Genomic DNA, 20,298 nt, shown 5'->3' with positions numbered 1-20,298 from the left:
TCTCACTAAGAATATTCGTTGAATGAATGCACATGCATAAGGGATGTGAACTGTTCATTGTGCCATACTGGCGTAATACATTCTATTTTTCACAGATGAGCTGGATTGGTTTAGGGGATCAGTAACACAAGTGGTCTGTTTTGGGCACTAAAAGGTAAAATCATAAGCCATATTGGCTATTGTTTGCCGCACAACAGCTCTCTTTCCCATATGAAGGGATATCTTTTGTTTTGCAGAATCAAAACTGGGCTAATAGGATATGGACGAACTGTAAAGAAATGTTGACTCAGGTAAATAAGGTCTATTAAGAAAAGTTTATGGGAAATGACATTGCATAGGATGAATATAATTTTAGTTCTTCTATGCTTTAAAAAACAACAATGAGTTTCTATGGCTTATTCGAGATGAAGGTCTGAAAAGAATACACAGTAGTACTCGGGCACTGCAGGAAATAGTCTTAAAACACTGATGTTATAGAGGTAAGAGATGGGAATCCAAGAATATCACTCACCATGATTCATTCCTAGCTTTTTTGTCCATTCCTGAAGGTTTTCTTTAAAAGTAGGTTAAAGCCCATTCAGACTGAGAGTTAACACAGACCCAGAGAAACTGCCCATTTATCACCTTAAGTATCTTGGTAATTAGAACTATGCTGCTTTGAAGGTCTCATACCTTTCCATTTTCATCGAATTCAAGGGATTGAAGAAATATCCAATATCTTGATGTCAAAGCTCTAAAACTCAGGATTTCAACTGGTACACATCCTGATTAGTAAGCCAAACTATTAGCTCCTATGTTGATCCAAAAATGGTATAAGTAAAAAAGTAAACCCTAAATATGTTTTTTATAAACATTCTTTCATTCCATGACCAATTTTGCATCTTTTTCCGTTTGATAGTAAACTCAGAGGAATTGTTTGGCTGATAAACATTTTTATTTAGAGATCATATTTGTTATTTAAATCAGCATAGCACAATAGCCCATTTCAAAGCCTCGTATAGCCACCCTTGCTTAGCAACTCTACACTTTCTGCCAGTGTGTTTATTTCTCTTTTTCCCTTAAATTTCTTTCTTTCTTATAGAAGGTTAATTCAGCAAATGCTGTTAGATACAAAGAAAATCCAAGGAAGAAAGGGAAATTACCAGCCAGAATCAACTGTAGTTACATTTTGAAATATGATACTTTAGGCATGAGGCTAATTTTGAGGAGTGCTTCTAGCTTTGACAACAGTGTTGGGTGAAAACTTGGAAGAAGGCTGTATTGTAGATGTGAATTAATTAATTTTTGAAATAGTTTGGGTAGGTAAGGAAAACAAAGGCAAAAATGATCTATTGGGACTTCATCAAGATAAAAACTTTTTGCACTGGGGCAGCGGTTTCACACCTCCTCCAGCCCAGGGCCTGATCCTGGAGTCCTGGGATCAAGTCCCGCCTCAGGCTCCCCGCATGGAGCCTGCTTCTCCCTCTGCCTGTGTCTCTGCCTCTCTCTCTCTCTCTCTCTCTCTCCCCCTCTCTGTGTCTCTCATGAATAAATGAATAAAATCTTTAAAAACAAAACAAAACAAAACCTTTTGCACAACAAAGGAAACAGTTGACAAAAACCAAAGGGCAATTGGCAAAATGCAAGAAGATATTTGCATATGGCACACCAGATGAAGGGTTAGTTTCCAAAATCTATAAATAAGTCAGAATAATTATTTAAGAATAAATAAGTCAATCAAGAAATGGACAGGAGACGTGAATAGACCCTTCTCCAAAGAAGACATACACATGGCCAACAGACACATGAGAAAACGCTCCGCAGCACTTGGCACCAGGGAAACAAAAATAAAACCACAGAGACCCCCCCTCACACCTGTCAGAATGGATAAAATTAACAAGACAGGAAACAACAGATGTTGGCGAGGATCTGGTGGAGGGGGAGCCTCTTGCACTGTTGGTGGCAACGCAAGCTGGTGCAGCCGCTCTGGAGAACAGTATGGAAACGCCTCAGAAAGTTGAAACTAGAGCTACCTTATGACCCAGCACTGCTGGGGATTTACCCCAAAGATATAGATGCAGTGAAACACTGGGACGCCTGCACCCCAGTGTTCACAGCAGCCATGTCCACAACAGCCCAACTGTGGGAGGAGCCTCGATGACGTTGGACAGATGGATGGATAAGGAAGATGTGGTCTATCTATATATACAATGGAATATCACCCAGCCACTAAAAAAAAAAAAAAAAAAAAAAAAAAGAAAGAAAGAAAGAAAGAAAGAAGAAAGAAGAAAGAAAGAAAGAAGAAAGAAAGAAAGAAAAAAGAAAAAAGAAATCTTGCCATTTGCAATGATGTAGAACTTGGGGATATTATGCTAAGCAAAATAAGTTAATCAGAAAAAGACAATTATATGATCCCACTCATATGTGGAATTTAATAAACAAAACAGAGGATAATAGGGGAAGAGAAAGAAAAATAAAGGCGAAATCATGGAGGAAGACAAACTATAAGAGACTCTTAATCATAGGAAACAAGCCGAGGGTCGCTGGACCGGGAGCAGGGTGGGGGGAAGGGGCAACTGGGGGATGGGCCTGAAGGAGGCACGTGATGTGATGAGCACTGGGTGTTACATGGACCTATGAGTCACTGAGCTCTACCTCTGAAACCAATTACACATTATGTGTTAATTAATTGAGTTTAAATAAAATTTAAAATAATAGAAATAAACAATTTTTAAAGTATAAACCACAATAACTTACGTAAAAAATGAAATAGTTTGAGCAAATCCAAAAATAGCACAGCAATAACACTGACATTTTGCTGTACTTGCTTGATAGAAAAGGTGGCGGTAATTCAACTTTTGAGGTTAAGATTTTTTATTTTTTGTTATTACAATGACCTCAACAAAAGACAGAACATTTCTTAGATAAAATATCGTACTTTTAGAGTTTCCAAACCTGAAATGATGATGGTCCTTTTCCCCCTATTATGTAATGGAGAAGAAAAATAATGCTAAACTGCAAAATAAGTATGAGAAAATCCATAAAGTGACATTTGTTGTAAGAACTGTTTTGAAACCTTTTTATTTTTTTAAATATCAGATTCTTTCATGGAGCACTTTTTGGGCATGCAGGTGCCCAGGCGTGTCTCCTGTCATTGCCACCCCGGATGGATGAGTTGCTGACGTTGCCACAGCAACGGGGCTCTCTGAGCCGTTGGTCATGCTTCCCCTCCTCTCGTGCTGACGTTAGCATCCCGCATCCTGGGGGCAGGGGCGCCTACTGCGTGCCAGCTACAGAGGGGAATGGCCCATCTGCTCTGGGCCGGGCTGTAATTCCACCCCCGGGGATGGCTGCAAAGCGGGTGTGCAGTGGCCATTTACTCACAGGCCACGGTCGAGGAACTTTAGTCAGTTAATAGCCCATAACTCAGAATGGGGCCAAACATGCTAAACAGCTGTCTCTGCAGCTTCCAGGTCTTCATGAGTTTAAGCCATTACTACGGCTTTTGCGCCACAGGACCATGCTTGACAGTGTATAGAGTTCTGGGGGAAAGAAATCCTAGATTCCACTTTTGATGTTGGAGCTCAAGCACAGGTAGGGAGCAAGCACCTGATCACAAACTTAGTATAAGAGAGAAATTCAGCTGTAGGAGAACTAGAGAAAAATGTCCCTAATTTCTTATCTTTACCAATGTGGCCACGATGTTTAGGCCAATTCTGGGTGACATTGGGTTATAGGCACAGCCCGCAGTGACCTCTTCCCCAAAAGACTCTGTATGAGTTCGTCTTTTGCACCCCAAGTGATTCTTCACTGACATTTTTTTTTTACCCTCAATGTACCCTTTCTAGTTCCTAAGCGATATTGCAGCCTCGTCTTCAGTTTGCCCTCTCCTTCACCTTGTGGTTAAATCTTGCCCATTAAGTGTTTCTCAAAGATACTCCCCTCCATTACACTCTGACTGCCGTTAATTTCAGTATCTCAAATTATACCACTCTAGAAGGTTCCCGAGTAGCATCCCAGGCTCTGATCTGCATTTTCCCCAATATATCCTCTGGCTCACCGTTCTCTAATTCATGTTGATCAAAGGCACATCTGACAATATCCCTCTCGGTTTAAAAGGCATTAATGGCACCTAATTGCCTCTAAGATAGACGATAAGCTTCTTAGCGTGATGTCAAGGCATTCCATAATTGAGCCTCACCCTGCTCTTTGGATATCATTTCCCATTGTACGTCCTTATTTCTTAAAATTTTATTTATTTAAGTAATTTCCACACTCAACGTGGGGCTTGAACACATGACCCCAAGATCAAGAGTTGCATGCCCGTGCAACGGAGTCAGCCAGGCACCGCCTCCCCCCACCCCGCCCCATCATACTTCCTTATTAATCCATTACACTGTAGCTACACTGGAGTATTTACTGTTCTTAAGATGGATCACATGCTCCCGTGTCCCCATGACCTAAACCCTAACTTCTTAAAGAATCCCTTTTCCTTCTCCACCTGTTAAAATATTTGATCTTCTTCAAGGCAAGCTTAAATGTCATTTCCTGATTATCCCAAGATAGAATTCATTGCTATTCCTAACAACCCTGTGTTTATAGTTACCTTCAGACCTTCTTTTTGTTACAGAGTGGTTAATATGCCTTCTCCCTGATAGATTGGAAGATCCTCGAACTTTGAAAAACTTCGGTCACCTTTGTAGCTACATATCACCTAGCACGGTTGTACTGTAATTTTTGCTTTCTGAATGTGTAGGGTTCTACTCCCCATATAGACTGTAGGGTTTTGACAGGCAGTGACCATTTACAATATGAGCTGGCTTCTGGGGTATTAGTTGACTTTACATTTGCTTTTACCAGTGAACATGCATCTGTAGGGGATTAGAAGGAAGCTATTAACTCTGATTCCCACTTCCAGTGATTTCTGGGAGGGCTAAGAGAAGTAACACCTGCAAAGCATTGGATGTGTAGTAGAAGCTCAGTAGAGGGGATGATTTGTTGGCTTTATGGTTGAACTCCTTGGCGTATCATTTTATATGACTGAGCTTTGGCCTGAGCCATCTAATCTCAGGACTGATTGTCTCCCATAATAAAACACATGTGCAGTTTAATTCTAGAATACTCTCCAAAAGAACATTTCTCTTCCCTTCTCCGACATTGTACCTTCAGGCACTTTTACCGTGAAGCCAGTTGCTCTAGAACAGATGATCTATTTAATAGTACCTTGTAAATGCTTTTAATTTTGAAGAGTTTTATTACCATTATTGTTATTATTTTTATCTGTTTGTCTCTAAACTATTTCTTTGCAAGCTCTTGCTTTGGTCTTTATGCAATATGGAAGGAAGTCTCACTTTTGCAGATTACCATGCCGGAAGCATCGTAGGCAACGAATATTTGTTGACTCAATGAATGAAGAATAAGTGAATAACCTCCATGCTCCTTAAGCAAAGAAGGACAAACTATTTACATGAGTTGTCCAAGTCAGTGCTGCAAAACTCACTTGGGCTTCTAGGCAGCATTCCTGGGAATGGTTTTCTATCCTGGGGCAGATGGATCTACGTCTCCCTCAAATAACAAGTAGATCCATTGAAAGAACAGTGTCATCGTGGTGGATGCAGGAATAATTGAAAAGAACATGAGGCAAGAAATTAATTTATCTGCTGGAGTTGATGAGGAAGTTACAGTGGAGAATAAATGACTACTAATCTCTACAGGATCCCTCCCTCTCTCATGACTTAATGAGGCTCTGTCAAGCAGGAAATCCATAAACTCTTGCAGCCTGAAGAACAGTGTGGAATCAGGGTTCTTACTGGAAAGCTCAACTCAGGTCTGTGTGGATTTGGAAGTCTTTCCGAGTCCTTCTGGGCAGTGTGTGCTGAATGGCAAGGCAAACCTTCACAGCGACTCCTGAAACCCAAATGGGATTGGGGTGGGGAGTGGGGGACAAAGTTTATGAGGAAACCCCTTCACGTGTCAGGTCCTGGAATACTGTGTTGTTGGATCTTTCCTTCAGATTGGAACAGATGACTGGCCATTCTACTGCCCTCATCAACGGAGAACGTTCAGAAATGGAGTTTATTGAGAAGTGGGTCTTTTGTAGACGGCCGCTACAGGTTGGAATGATACGATGAGATCATAACATTAGCTACCTTATGTGCCTTTTTTTTTAGAAAAAACAGTACCAACGCTCTACCTCCTTTTCCCCTCCTCACGATCCCTATCTGTCTCCATGTCCTATTTTCCAAACTATTTTTTGTTGTTGTTGGGGTCACTGATTAATAAGACTACGAGATCTTAATGGCAGAATGGATTATTTTAATCTTCATTTGACCTCCTTTCTAAGTGATTTCCTCAGCAATGAGTGAGTTCCCATCTCTGCAGTCTCAAAGTGGTTAATGGGGTGTATCTCTCACTATTCGTTTAGTGCAGATTGTCCCTTCCCACTTATTTTTTCATAAGAAAATGTCTAATCTGCTCTTTGTGCTCCTGCATCAACATTTGTTGACTAACATTTGAGAGTTTAACAGCTAATATTTATTTGGACACGTATTAAAACACATGTGCTGGGACTATCCAAGATCCACTGGCACTCAAAGACCCATGTCATATTTAGAGGAATCTCTGCTATAATTCTACTGTGATTTTCATGTCTGTGCCCTTGAGAAAGAGCCCGTGTCTACAGTCTTACATAGTTACTCTGAATGCCATCACCAAATTAAAGGCAGGACAAAATGCTGAGATGATAAATTTAATCAGATTTCCCAGTGGTTAGAAACGTTTCACAGACATCTCTGCCCTGACACATCTATACTCCAATCTGTTGAATTCGGCTGTCACAATTTCACCCCAATTTACCCATTGCAAACACTTGAAATGCTGCCTTTAATTAATTCTCTGCACTCAGAACTTTGAGCAATGCCAAGTGAGTTAATTACCCAAGTTTATGGCTTTAAGCGTTTCCTAGATGCAAATGATGAAAATTCTTAGTGAGTGCCAGAACCCAATCTTCAAAGACTTCAGCCTCCCCCCTCCATAGCACTGTTCAGAGGAGCGAGAAGTGAGTGTACTGGGTTCAAAATGACCAGATGGCACAGAATAGTATCCAGATGAAATTTGCACCATCAACTAGCAGATAGTTGTTTTTAGAAACATCCTCACTTACTTTATTGAAAAGGTGGGAAGGTTCAAAGGAAAGCTGGAATCTGCTTTTGAGTAAATTGGATTAGAATTGTTGTTATATACATTCTCTTAGGATAAGTTGCTTATTGCCTTGTGCTAGGTGTCACAGTTGGAGGTCAGGAAGCAATCAAGGATGCCAAAGTCTCCTGTTTTGGTGAAAATTTGTTTTATAAGGAGGTCTTTCTGCAATATAGGGAGGGAAGGAAGGAAAGAAATAACCTTTTTCTTCTCTGCAGGCATTCTAACGCATCATGTGCATTCCTCACGATAACTGTGTGATAGGTATTAATATCCCCATAGTTAAAGAAACTAAAGTTGAGAAAAAGAAACTAAATTAAAGATAGTTGAAGGATTTGAACTCAGGTTTGCCAGACTCTTGGGGCCATGCTTTCTCCATTAGACCACACCGTCCCTGTGGGTAATTTGATAAACGGTGTTCAACCCATAGGAAACTCGTTAGTTAAGTTTTTGTTGCTCCCCCTGAGACCACTGGGAACCCTCTGTTTGTTAAATTGAGATCCCGTGGTGTTACAATCACTACTACTCATAAGTAAGAGTTGGGTTTCTTCAGTTTCTTAAATAGAAGCACTTGTCTTGCCTCTCCTGGTAGAAGACAAGTCTCTGTGAATATTTCAACATAATGGACGTGATGTCACCAAGACACATGGCCTCAGGATAGCTAAGGGGTAGTTTGGTGTTCCAAGGTGACTTCAAATACAATGGCCCATTCTCAATTTTCTAGTTTCCATTTGTGGGCATTAACCCCAAACTGTTAAAAGCATAAAGCTGACAGTATTTCCTGCAGGTCTGGGAGAAAGGGTATAGACAAAAGTTGAGACTCGTAATGGAGAATCAATTAGTATAAATGAACTTTCTACTGAGCAGTAGAAAAAGGATTTATTTAGTCTGATGCTGCCCAATTTTCTACCGCCACGCATGTCATCATTTTTCTTTTCTAAACATTGAATTCTTGCAGATTATTCTGGGAGTCTTAGTTTCCCCCAAGCTCACCTTCCCTCCCCAAAATGGCATCTGGCAACATTTGAACTGGTAAAAATTGTGTGTTGAGAGAACTGTGAAAGTTTTATCACTCCTTAGCACATAAGCTGGAAATCTTGATGTAGGAATCAGGAGAGAAAAGGAGCAAATGTTTACTAGAGAGAATTTATTGTATTAGGTGAGCAAGGTACGTTTACAATAGACTAAGCTCCATAGAATGGACGTAGCTGAAATAGTCTTCGGTTTTTTTACTTCTCACTTCCATTGTTGAATATAGTTTTGGCAGTAGTTACTTTTGAGTGAAGTGATGGCTCCAAAATCCCAGATTGGAGTCCTACCTCGGGCAACAATTAACAGAATGAGCTTGGGTTAGGCACCAGACTTTTTAAAACCTCAACTAGAGGGTATGATGCTGAGTGAAATAAGTCAGTCGAAGAAGGACAAACATTATATGGTCTCATTCATCTGGGGAATATAAAAAATAGTGAAAGGGAATAAAGGGGAAAAGAGAAAAGACGAGTGGGAAATATCAGAAAGGGAGACAGAACATGAAGACTCCTAACTCTGGGAAACGAACTAGGGGTGGTGGAGGGGGAGGTGGGCCGGGGGGTGGGGGTGACTGGGTGACGGGCACTGAGGGGGGCACTTGACGGGATGAGCACTGGGTGTTATTCTATATGTTGGTAAATTGAACACCAATAAAAAAATAAATTTATATGTTAAAAAATTAAAAAGAATAAAACCTCAACTGTCGTATGTGCAGAATGAGTACATTAGAGATGTCAATCATATTGCCTGCCAGGCCTACAGGCCCTTTTGTCTGGCTTTACTTAAAATGAGTAAGCTCACTGCCAATAGCCCCAGCAAACCGACCCTGGGCCGATGCTGACATAAGGTGGGCCAGCCAACTTTGAGGGGATTTGTCATGAAAAGGTGAGCTGGGATTTCAAATAGGAGTGGCACCAAGACAGGTCACGGTGAGTAGAAGTTAGGAGTACTTCAATGAAGCAACACCGAGACTGAGAAAAGATTTACAGACTCAAGGACAAGACTGAGTCAGTGATTATGTTAACACAGTCATTAGGACCCTGGGTTTTGGAGTTTGTGGACTCCTACCAGCTACATAATTATCAGCAATCTATATAACTTCTCTAAGGCCCTAAGGTTTCCTTTCAGTGAAATAAAGATAATAATAGTACTTTGGTCAAAGGACTGTTGTAACGATTGCATGAATTAGTCCACGGAAAGCCTTTAGAACACTATTTGGCACTTACTAAATCCTCCGTCAGTGTTGTTACGACTGTTACTGCCTGAGAAACACCATGCCACGTGCTGTGTATCGATCGATGTCAGTGAACCCGTCAACAACTTTGGGAGGTAGCCTCTAGTCATATCTCCACTTAAAGATGTGGAAAATAAGGCACGGAGAGGTTAATTAACATCTTTGTGGTCACACAACTAGTAAGTAATAGAGCTGGCATTCAGACTTGGGGTCTTTGGCTCCAGAGCCTGTGTGTTGGCTTCTACTTTCACCTGATTGTCTGCAATCGATGTGTCCCCGCAAGAGAACAGAGCGGAGAGATGGTTGAAAGAGGAGCAAAGTCAGCCCGAGGAGACTTACAGCTGCCCTGGTCCAAGTACAGGTTCGGGGAGGCCTGGCCATGCTTGGAGTCTGGTCTGGGAGTCCCGCAAGGTCCTTGGTTACCCCTCCAGAGGTATCCCTCTTCATGAGAGGGCGTCCGGGAGCCTCTGCTCTGAGCAGAACAGCAACAAAGAGGAATCCATGAGCTGAGCCAGTGGGTACCCATCTTAGCTCTAGGGAGGATGAGAGGGTTTTGTTCTGATGAAACAGGGGATGCTTCGTTTTGGCCTTTGCCGTCTACCTGACATTTAGTGTAGTACAGAGTAGGGGCCCCTGAAATACCCAGTGAAAGAGTAAAAGCCTGTGGTGCATTAACAAATGTAGAGTATCACTACTTCCTTCTTTTTTTTTTTTTTAAGATTTTATTTATTTATTCATGAGAGACGCAGAGAGAGAGAGAGAGAGAGAGAGAGAGAGGCAGAGATGCAGGCAGAGGGAGAGGCAGGCTCCATGCAGGGAGCCCGACGCGGGACTCGATCCCAGGACCCCGGGGTCACGCCCTGAGCCAGAGGCAGGAGCCAAACCGCTGGGCCCCCCGGGCTGCCCTCCTTCTAATCATCGATATCACTATTCCTTTTCTTTCAAAGACTAATCCCTCTCATACCGGGCTACACAGTTACAGAAAAGACCTTCTGCTAGAAAACTGAGAATTCGTATTATAGTCATAAAGCTGAGTGGTTCAGATTTCTTTTACTTGAAGGACTCAGAGAGCAAAAAAGGCATTTCAGGTTATTGTTCCATATTTATCATGTCAACAGTTTATCAGGCATGCCGAACTGCAAAAGGCCCATTATAGCTTCATTTAATGTGAAATACTGTGTTGTTAACTTGCTGTATTAAGTGTATTTCATCGTAACCATAGTAATTTGAGAGATCGCAGTCTCTCTCCATCTCTGCTAGTAGTTAAAATAAGATCTAACTTCTATCACTACGCACATCACATGCCAGCGAATATTGACCTTCTTGAGGGTCACACGTCTGTCCACTCTAAATTAGGATCTGTTAATGATACCATGTCCCGGGTCCCCAGAAATAGGTGTTTTTACACTCTGACTAATGTTGCGTTCTCTTCAAGCAATGCCCTTTTTCTGGCCCCAAAATTCACAGTAAGACCGGTGGTCGATGAATCTGAACACTTCTCCAGCTTCCCCTTGATCCTCCTGCATTAAATACTTAAAATTTAATGCTGGAGCTTACAGCGCCACGAGCTCCAGGGAGAGAAGTAAATGAAAAGCCAACATTTGGGCTGTGGCCCTCGCAGGCTTTCGCATCGGAGCCCCCCCGCCCCCCGCCCCTCGTGGCTGCTGGACAGTTTGCTGCCTGGGCGCTCGTCAGAACTTTGTGGTCGACACGATGCAGAGGTTGGAAAACGTCGCTATTAAAGAACTGCAGTGAGCAGGGCTCTTTCGGGCCAAGTCCGTGTGCACCTGCAGAATTTTGTCAACACAGCCGGAGCCTGGGGGTTCCCGTCATTTGTGGCAGCACTTGAGAGGCTATGTTTGCTTTTTCTTGGGGAAAATTCAGAAGATAAAAAAGCTCAGCTGTTGTGAGAAGTTCTGAGCCTCTGTAGCCTTGGAGGATGGAGCCATAGAGGAGATGGGGAGGGGGTCATTGGGGCGGAGGCGGGGGATGAACATAGTCTGCTACCCCACGCGGCTGAGACAGGCTGCCATCAGAATTTATTTTTTTGTGTTTGTGATTATAAAAACTTAGAGTTTAAAAACTTGATTTATCATTCTGACACGTTTAGACGCGTACTGTAACTGCTATCCTGTGACTATGACTAGAGGGGCTGTAGCTCTGGGGAGAGGCTGTGTGTCTGGTTAGGCTGCAGCCCCCGCCCCGCCCCTTTGCTCAGCCCACGACCCTGCTCCGCGGCACACAGTGGCCCCTTCTTAAGGCCTCTCTTCTCTTTACTTTCTGCCCAGGAATCTCACTCACTTTGCAGACCAGGCTTGGTCCTAGTACTTCCTCAAGACCCCACTCCAACGAATAGGTGGCTTCCCCTGCCGAGCCCCGCACGGCCAAGGCTCGGTGCCCTCAGCTCAAGCGCCCGGTCCCCGCCCGGCAGGGCAGGGTGGCTACCTTCCGGCCAGCACATGCCAGCTCACGCCACATGCCGTGATGGGAGACGTGGTGCCCCTCAGCCGTATGGAAACAACATTGCAAAGCGTGCAAGGCCATCAGCTCAGGCCCTTTTGGGGAATCTCCCATCCCCAGCCATATGCCTGGTACTGCAGGTAGGTTTGTCTTCCTGCACACGGAGGGCATCTTTTGACAGTTCCTGCATCATACTCCGAGCTGCTCCCTCCTCAAGGGCTTTCCATGCAGGCCTCGTTGCTGTTCAGGGAGGCAGAGAGAAGAGCCTCGGGTTCAACCGAGAATATGTTAATTATGATGCTGACAAACCTGCCTTAATGGGGCGATGGGGCTTTACTGGCATCTTTGTCCCAATCTTAGAAAACTCAAACAAAGCAGACAATTAAAATTTTACTTGCATTTTCACCTTGACCAGAGAATGATGATGATGATGATGATTATTATTATTGCTATGAGTTGAATAATGACACATTAGGGGACAGATGGGAGTAGATTTTGAGGAGCACCCAATGTCATTCGAGTTATTTGTTTTGCCACAGTCACGACTCCAGAAGCATGGAATGAGCATCAGATCAGAGAGATTTTACCGTAGCCCAGACCTGAGCTTGCAGGTGCAGAACCCAGCTGACGGACGCCCCGGCCTGTGGGAAGGGAGCGCCGTGCCACTGGAGCTTTATGAATGTGAGTAGCATTCGAATCTTCCTAAACGAATGAACCTAATTTTCCTAATCGTTTACTGCAGAGTAATTTTAACGGCTGTACCCCATGAAATACATACTGACAGTGAAATCGCCTTGAGAAGGTGTTCTATGACTTCCAACGCTATGATCCCTTGGTGGAATGTAGTTTTATGATGGATATTAATAGTTGGCCTGACTCTCCTTACCAGCCCATTATGTCCATAAATCGGTGCATCTGCAATATTTAAGAAAGGTGAATTTGTTAAAACTTAGGTTTATTCCTTCACATAATGATCTTTAGTGCTGGACAGGTGTTTATTAATTATGCAGTCGTGCTGAGCGTCTCCGCAATCCCTGGACAACCCTCAATGTAGCCTATGAGCTGTGAGTTGGGATTTACAGGAGAGAGATTTAAATCACTTGTAAGGCAAGTTCACTCTCTCAGCAGGCACCGACTGGGACTGGTGGTTGGCTGTCAGCCTGACCCCAGCTAGGCTGGAGGGCCGGCCAGCAGGAGGAGGATGCAGGCTGGCTCTTAAAGGTTTTGCATTCTCACAGTTGAATGAAAGGTGTGGACCCTTTGTCCCAAATCAGAAGCCGCAGAGAATATCAACACCTTCCCTTTTCAACCCTAGCCCAGATGCAAACAAAGCCTTGGAGGGAGAAGAGCCTTCATGGAAAGAAAGCCCCGTTCTGGGGGCAAACCGGAGTCCACTCAGGAGGGGAACGTAGAGCAGGAAGAATGGATGGGGATAGATTTGATGAGGGTGAAGAGGCCCTTACAGAAAACGAATACAATCAAGGGGAAAAGAAAAACAAGGGTTGTCTCCCTGTTTCTTCCTTCCTTACTCCCTGGGCGGGCAAGTGAGCCTCCACTGAGTTTTTACTATGCACCATGCACTGTGCTAGTTTTGCACACGTGCTGCTCCGATTACTTCTTACGATGGCCCGCTAAGTTGAGTCCATTTTTAGGGAACGGCTTGTGACTAGAATGGGTGCATAAGGACCAGCACACCAGGATGCAGTGAAGAGGATGTTACACAAATACAGCTTATCTGGCTCCAGACACAGATGCCAACACCTCGACTGCAAATTCACAAGCAGGTTCACTCATTCGTTTAGCAAATATGGAGACCCTAAGATGTGTCCGGCACTCAAGACTATTGCTCTCTCATTTCTTTGTTTTTAGGCTTTAGCATTAAAGCCTAAAAACAAAAACTCTCTCTCCTTGCCTTTTGCTTCGTATCCTTGTAAGTTCCCCTAAATGTGTCACTCGTGAAGGATTGAGGATGATGTTGCATCCCAGGTCCACTGTTTGGGGAGTGAAACGTTTTGTTACGCTGAGCCTCTGATTTTCCTCCTATAAAGTGGAGAATGGTAAGACTCTGACCTGGCGGTGTTGGGTGGTTTAAACGAGGTAATACATCTGAGAGGGTCCGCTGGGCAGATGGTAGGTGCTTAGCATAGGCGCGCCCGTTAATGTGTCCGCAAGATTCTTTTTGTGCAGCAGAAGCTGATCCGGACACGTCTCTGGAGAACAATAGTCCTGCTGATGGTGATGATGATGGTGAATAACGACGAGGAAAATCCTTAAAAACAGAAGGGCCAAGCTGGCTGCCTAATCATGTGTTTTGTGTGGTTCACCCAAGGTCGAGAAAAAGTAGTTGCCGATATTTAAAACGAGACGACTTTGTATAAAAACCACAATTTTTTTGATTCTCTTGGAAAGTGGGAAGACCTCAGGAGGAGGTTGGTGTTGCCACATTAACGGGGGCCGAGCAGTGACCTATGTCCTGGTGCGGGTCTGGTTTATCCCTATTTTGTTAGGATAATTAGTGGTAACACGCCCTTTTCTTTCTGGTTTGGACCATATTTTATGTGCTCCCCTCGCCTCCAGGGTGCTATAGTGTCTGTCCACTTACCTCGACTGCCTGTCACTTTATGTGACCCGCCTGCCCCGCTGAGCATTTGAATTTGTGACCTTTTTTTAAGGGCATCTTACTCCTCTTGACTTTGTTTCAATAGCATACTGCTTTCCAAAGGCTGCGTCAGTTTGGAGGTCGGGAAGATTTAGCTTCTCTCCCTCTAGAAACTACATTCACCAATCACTCTTGAATGCAAGAAAAGGGTAATGTCCTGTGAAGTGGCACCTGCCCTACGGAGAGCTTCCTCCGGCCTTGGTAATTCACTGGAAAATTTGGTCAGACCCAGACTGTCCAACTAGACAATTCATTTAGCTCTGCAAGGAAAAAAAAAAAATCTGGAGTCATCCCCCAGAGGCCAATTCATTGAAACATTTAAGCAGTGGAAATAAAATATTATTTCCATGGCAATCCAATAATGGCCGGGTACTGTTATAGAGCTCCTTTCCTTTGACATAGGAGTCTCTCCTTCAGCATGCCGCGTGGGGTGGGCAGAGATGTGTTTTTATGTCTAGTTTTATAGGTAAAGAAGCTGACTGAGAGGTTAAGCAACAGAGCCCGATGTCACATAGCCCCTGGGTACAGAAACAGGCTTGGTCTTCAGTTCTAATGAAGCTCCTGCATCCCCTCTGCTGCAAAATGCATGTGTGCACACACTGCTTTCATTTTCTAAGGATATTTCTGTAATCTAGAGGCCCCTTTTACACACACACACCACTTATGGCCTAGTTACATATCAGTTGGTCCCTGGGATACAAAATCTATGACCTCGCCATTACGCTCTGCATGTTGAGAGCTGGGGCGGCTCAGTAAATACTCATTGTAGGCACACCATGGGCTGCATGCGGTCGCTCACCTCAAGACACTTACAGGTGAGGAGGGGAAAGGGACATTACTCAAATAATCACAAAATATGTAATTAGAAGTTGTAACTGGGTGGCTCGGCGGTTGAGTATCTGCCTTTGGCCCAGGGCGTGACCCCGGGGTCCTGGGATTGAGGCTCCCCGCATGGAGCCTGCTTCTCCCTCTGCCTGGGTCTCTGCCTCTCTCTGTGTGTGTCTCATGAGTAAATAAAAGAAATATTAAAAAAAAAAAAAAAGAAGTTGTAGCCGGATGGACATTACAGACAGTGTCTGCCCACGGAGGATTTTGCATTCCAGTGAAGGAAAAGGACTAGGAGTGGTAAGAGGGCACAGGGCAGAGGGTGGGAAGGGGGGACCAGTAGGGTAGATCTACTATGAAAAGAAAGCTTTTCTCAGCAATTGAAATGTGACTTAAGAGCTAAAGTGGGGCTGGGGGTCTAAGCAGAGGAAAGAGGATGTGAAAAGGTCCTGAGGCAGGAAGAAGCCCGTCTTATTGGGAGAAGTTGTAGCTAGAGCTCCGACAGGGAAGGGGGGGTGTTTCAACCTGAAGCTGCCGGTCCATATCCAGATCACATGGGACTTTGGGGCCGTATTAGGATCCTGGTCAGTGTTCTGAAGGCAAAGAAGAATGAGTAGTAGTTAAGCAAGGGAGCAGCAGGATGAGATCGGAATTTTGAGAACCTCAGTGTTGCTGATATTTTAAAGTACAAGAGACTGAGGGGGCAGGGCCAATGTGCATGTGCACGTGTTATAACGCTGGAGGGGCTGGTGGCTGGACTGGGGGTGGTGAGGCTGGAGCGCAGACTTGGGGTGGGGCTAGAGGCAGTGTCAGGGGGACTCCAGGCTTCTGCCTTGGGTGGTGTTGGTGCCATTCATCGAGTGTAGGGGTGGAGAGGGGAGGAGCTGTGGGGAAGGCGGGATTAACACTAAAGAGTTGATACCACTGGTTTGTCAGCAGACGAACGTACCAACAGAAACACGTGTCTTCTGATCTCACGGGGGGAACACGTTGCTGCCAATTTGTGGCCATTGAGTAGATAAACATGTACTGGCACCTACTTGGGGTTTTACTAAATATCAGTATTGTCAGCAGCTTGTTATTTCCTATTAACAGCGTCTTCAAGATGAGCATCTTGGGTTTCACTGGCAAGAGTCATGGCACTGGGGATCCACTTAAAAGAATTTTAATCTAATTCTGAATAATCCTATCACGTCCGAGCTGCCTTTCCTGACATTACCCTCAACCCACATCTTATGTGCGGGTCCCTTAAACCATTATGCAGAAATCTGTATTTTTTTCCCCTCGTATTAAACCGTCATTGTTTTCTGTTTCCATCACTACTTTGAAGGCTTCGTGAGGGCAGGGACCAAGCCATACCCACGTTTGTTTCCTAGCGTCTGGGACATGCCTGCACGTGGGATTCACACTGCAGAAGGTTGTTGAGTGACTGTCTCAGATCGTGGACAAGTTTTATATTTGTCACTCATTTGTCGCAGTTTGTCCCCACTTTGTCCCCACCGCAGTGACTGCAGGAGCACTTTCTAGGAAGTGGCGAGGAGGAGGTCTGAGACCTACACTGAAATATTTCAAGAGGCAGCTCAGTGAGTGCAAGGAGAAGCTGTGTTAGCAGCTTGCAGCGTGCACGGGTGCTCAGAACCATTAGTGGCCTGACGCGGGGAAGGGGTGCAGGTGAGGTCCCCACGGTGCCGCCGCGACGCTTTGGGACTCGGGGCGGGAGAGACTGGGCCCGGGTCTTACCTGAGCTCTGCCCTTTGATGAAGCAGGGAGACAGCCTCCCGTGATTGTCCTACAGGCCCCTTTTAACCTACCTGGGGTGACCTACTCATTCGTCACAGGGCGTGGTTTGGCACCTCAACGAATTCAAAAGATGAAACATTCTTGTTTAGTTTGTTTTTTAAAAAAATACTCAGTATTGTTCCTCTCCCTGACTTTCCAACTTATCCTTGACAATATGCTTGCCGAAGTTCCACGAGGGACCTGCAGGGTGTGGATATCCAAGGGGCTCTCCGAGAGCGGGCGCTATGAATGTCGCGCGGAGCCACCGCACGCGGGCGGCCCGTGGGCAGAGGTGAGGGGCCTCCGGGGCTGGCTCGGGCTCCGGTGGCTCGCGGGGACTGGTCCTAGACATTGGCCTTCAGCCGCAGAACGGCCAAGTCCAGAAAGGAGACTACAGGCTCTGACAGGGAAGACAAGAAAGCCCAAGTGGCCGTGATGGACGGAGCCTCAGTCTAGCGAAACAAGAGCAGAATTTAGAAGCAGCCCCTTCTAAGACGCAAGCATCCGCGTGGCCCTGTGGCCTTTGACATGGTGGGTTCTTTGGGATAAGCCATCTTTTACGTAACACTGAGTTTTCCTACGTGGCATGAAATGGATATTTCTACTTAATTGCTTTTATTAAATGAATGCTACCGTCTTTGCTATTCTGGAAAAGGCATTTGTTTGGTGTCGAGAGCAATGTTGGGTTTGCAGCCAAGCCCTGTTATTCACTGGTCTTGCACCCTCAGGTACATCGTGAGTATTACGAGGGGATTGTGGAACGTGTCAAATGTGCAATAGATTTTATTTGTACTCACATAAACATCTTTTGGTCATAATTGGATCATCCTTAATGGCGGATACAGCAGTATTTTGCAAGTATTTTCTCCCCCATGTGAGTTATTAAAAACTCCTTCCTTGCAGTTGCCGAGGTCCAAAACCTTGACCCTCAATTTCTCTCAGATCCCACACTCAGCTGGTCAAGACATCCCGCTGGCTCTACTTTCAAAATAAAACCGGAATCAACCACTTATTACTGCCTCTCCTGCTACCACTCCTGACCGCAGCTACCATCACTTTTTATTTGGATTACCACAGTGCTCTGGGGCTCTGATTTCATTCCAGAATCATCCACAGAAGCCGGATGGTCACTTAAAAATTGAAATCAGATCGTATCACCCCTCTTCTCAAACCTTCCATTGACCACCTATATAATCCAGAATAAAGGTCAAAGCACTTATAAGGGCTGACAAGGCCAAGTGTGATTTGTCTTCTCATGACCTCTCTGACATCCTCTCCTCTTGATCACTGCTCACATCAAGTGTCTTGAGTATTTAAGGTTCCGGTCCAAGTGCCTTGAGTATTTAAGATATGCCTTGTCTCAGGGCACGGACTGTTCCTTCTACTGAAATTACTTTTGTTTCGGCTCTTTATACGGCCAACTTTGTTATCTGCTTCTAAAATGTCACCTTCTCAGCAAGACTTGTCCTGACCGTCTTCATTGAAATTACAAACTTCTGATGCATGCCTCCTCAACTCCTTAATTTACTCTTGCTCTATTTTTATGACTTTTTGTTATGGAAAATTCCAAACATATACAGGAATATAGTACAATGAAACTCCAAATATCACCCAATTTCAACGATGATCAACTATGGCCAATCCTGTTTCATTTACCCATATCCACGACTTCTTACCTTACATTATTTTGAAGCAAATCCAAAATCCTATAATTTCACTTGTTATACAGTCCCTTGTCATTTTTTATTATTCAGAATTTTATTTTTAAGTACTATATGTATTTTAATATGTGCACATGTGACATATTTTATGTACATAGGTTAGGTGGGTGTTTAAGGACAACGCAAAGTGTCTACTAGAAAATTATAAAGTGTAGAACTCCAAAACTCATGTGATTACATTTGCTATACAGTCAATTCTCATTAGTTGGGATCCCTGGGTGGCGCAGCGGTTTGGCGCCTGCCTTTGGCCCAGGGCGCGATCCTGGAGACCCGGGATCGAATCCCACATCGGGCTCCCGGTGCATGGAGCCTGCTTCTCCCTCTGCCTATGTCTCTGCCTCTCTCTCTCTCTCTGTGACTATCATAAATAAATTAAAAATTAAAAAAAAAATTCTCATTAGTTGTGGTAGTTTTGTTCTACAACGTTGCTACAAATACTGAATTAGTAAAAACTGAACCATTGCTTTTAAGGGAAACACAAGATTAGGATTCTAAGAGCACCTGGTCACGTTTTTGCCAAGCAGTCAACACACAACTTTGTTTATGTGTGTTTCTATTTAGAGACACCTTTTTAAATATATGTTGTTGACTCGTTAACATTGAACTCACAGCCCACGGTGCTATAACTCATGCCCGAATGAAGGAAGCTTAATGAGATATATATTTTTTCTCCATATGGTACATCACAACCTTCTTGTGCTTAGGGACACTACACAGGGCATCAGCACTATGCTTGGGGGCCATTTATTTATTTATTTATTTATTTATTTATTTTATTTTTATTTTTTTATGATAGTCACACAGAGAGAGAGAGAGGCAGAGACACAGGCAGAGGGAGAAGCAGGCTCCATGCACCGGGAGCCCGATGTGGGACTCGATCCCGGGTCTCCAGGATCGCGCCCTGGGCCAAAGGTAGGCGCCAAACTGCTGCACCACCCAGGGATCCCCTTGGGGGCCATTTAAAACTGTAAAATCACTCGTAAAAGGTACAAAAATATGAAAAATGTGGCACTAAATAGATCATGAAAAGGACACTTGTTTATAGTGATGAAAGTGAGACAAGAAAGCAGATCTTTTTGCCTTGACTTTAGTGAAAAGCTCGTGTGCATGTGACTCAACTATCTTGCCATGGTGTGTGCGTCTGTGAGTGACTGCAAAAACATTGTGAGTGTTGACTTTGGGGTTCCAATTAAATCGTGGTGTGTAAGAGAAATTGCAAATATGGAATTTGCAAATAATGAAGATTATGTTTTAATATAACAGAAAGAGCTTCTTTAAAAACCATATCACAATATTATTTCACCAAAATTTTAACAATTACTTAATATCACCAAATATGCCGTCATTGTTGCACTTGCCCAATTTTTGCTAAGTCTCTTTTAATCTATAGATTCCTTCTCTACTACTCCTTTTTC

At 44.0% G+C, this 20,298-nt stretch overlaps 1 protein-coding gene and 1 long non-coding RNA gene across 3 annotated transcripts in view; one reads left to right on the top strand and one right to left on the bottom strand.

The window, feature by feature from the left end:
- The window catches only part of KCNMB2 (potassium calcium-activated channel subfamily M regulatory beta subunit 2), a 202,154-nt gene that overhangs the window by 59,605 nt on the left and 122,251 nt on the right, over nucleotides 1-20,298 (bottom strand). The gene's annotated exons all lie outside the window — the stretch shown is intronic.
- Nucleotides 1-20,298, top strand: part of LOC102157308 — a 130,589-nt gene that overhangs the window by 86,402 nt on the left and 23,889 nt on the right. Inside the window, exons 4-5 of the long non-coding RNA XR_005384061.1 lie at nucleotides 11,728-12,039; nucleotides 12,439-12,580. This is a non-coding gene — a long non-coding RNA (uncharacterized LOC102157308). The remainder of the gene's footprint in view (nucleotides 1-11,727; nucleotides 12,040-12,438; nucleotides 12,581-20,298) is intronic.

This window comes from Canis lupus, chromosome 34 (genome assembly GCF_011100685.1).
Source record: "Canis lupus familiaris isolate Mischka breed German Shepherd chromosome 34, alternate assembly UU_Cfam_GSD_1.0, whole genome shotgun sequence".
Classification (NCBI taxonomy): Eukaryota; Metazoa; Chordata; class Mammalia; order Carnivora; family Canidae; genus Canis; species Canis lupus.
This window is presented reverse-complemented; position numbering and strand designations above follow the sequence as displayed.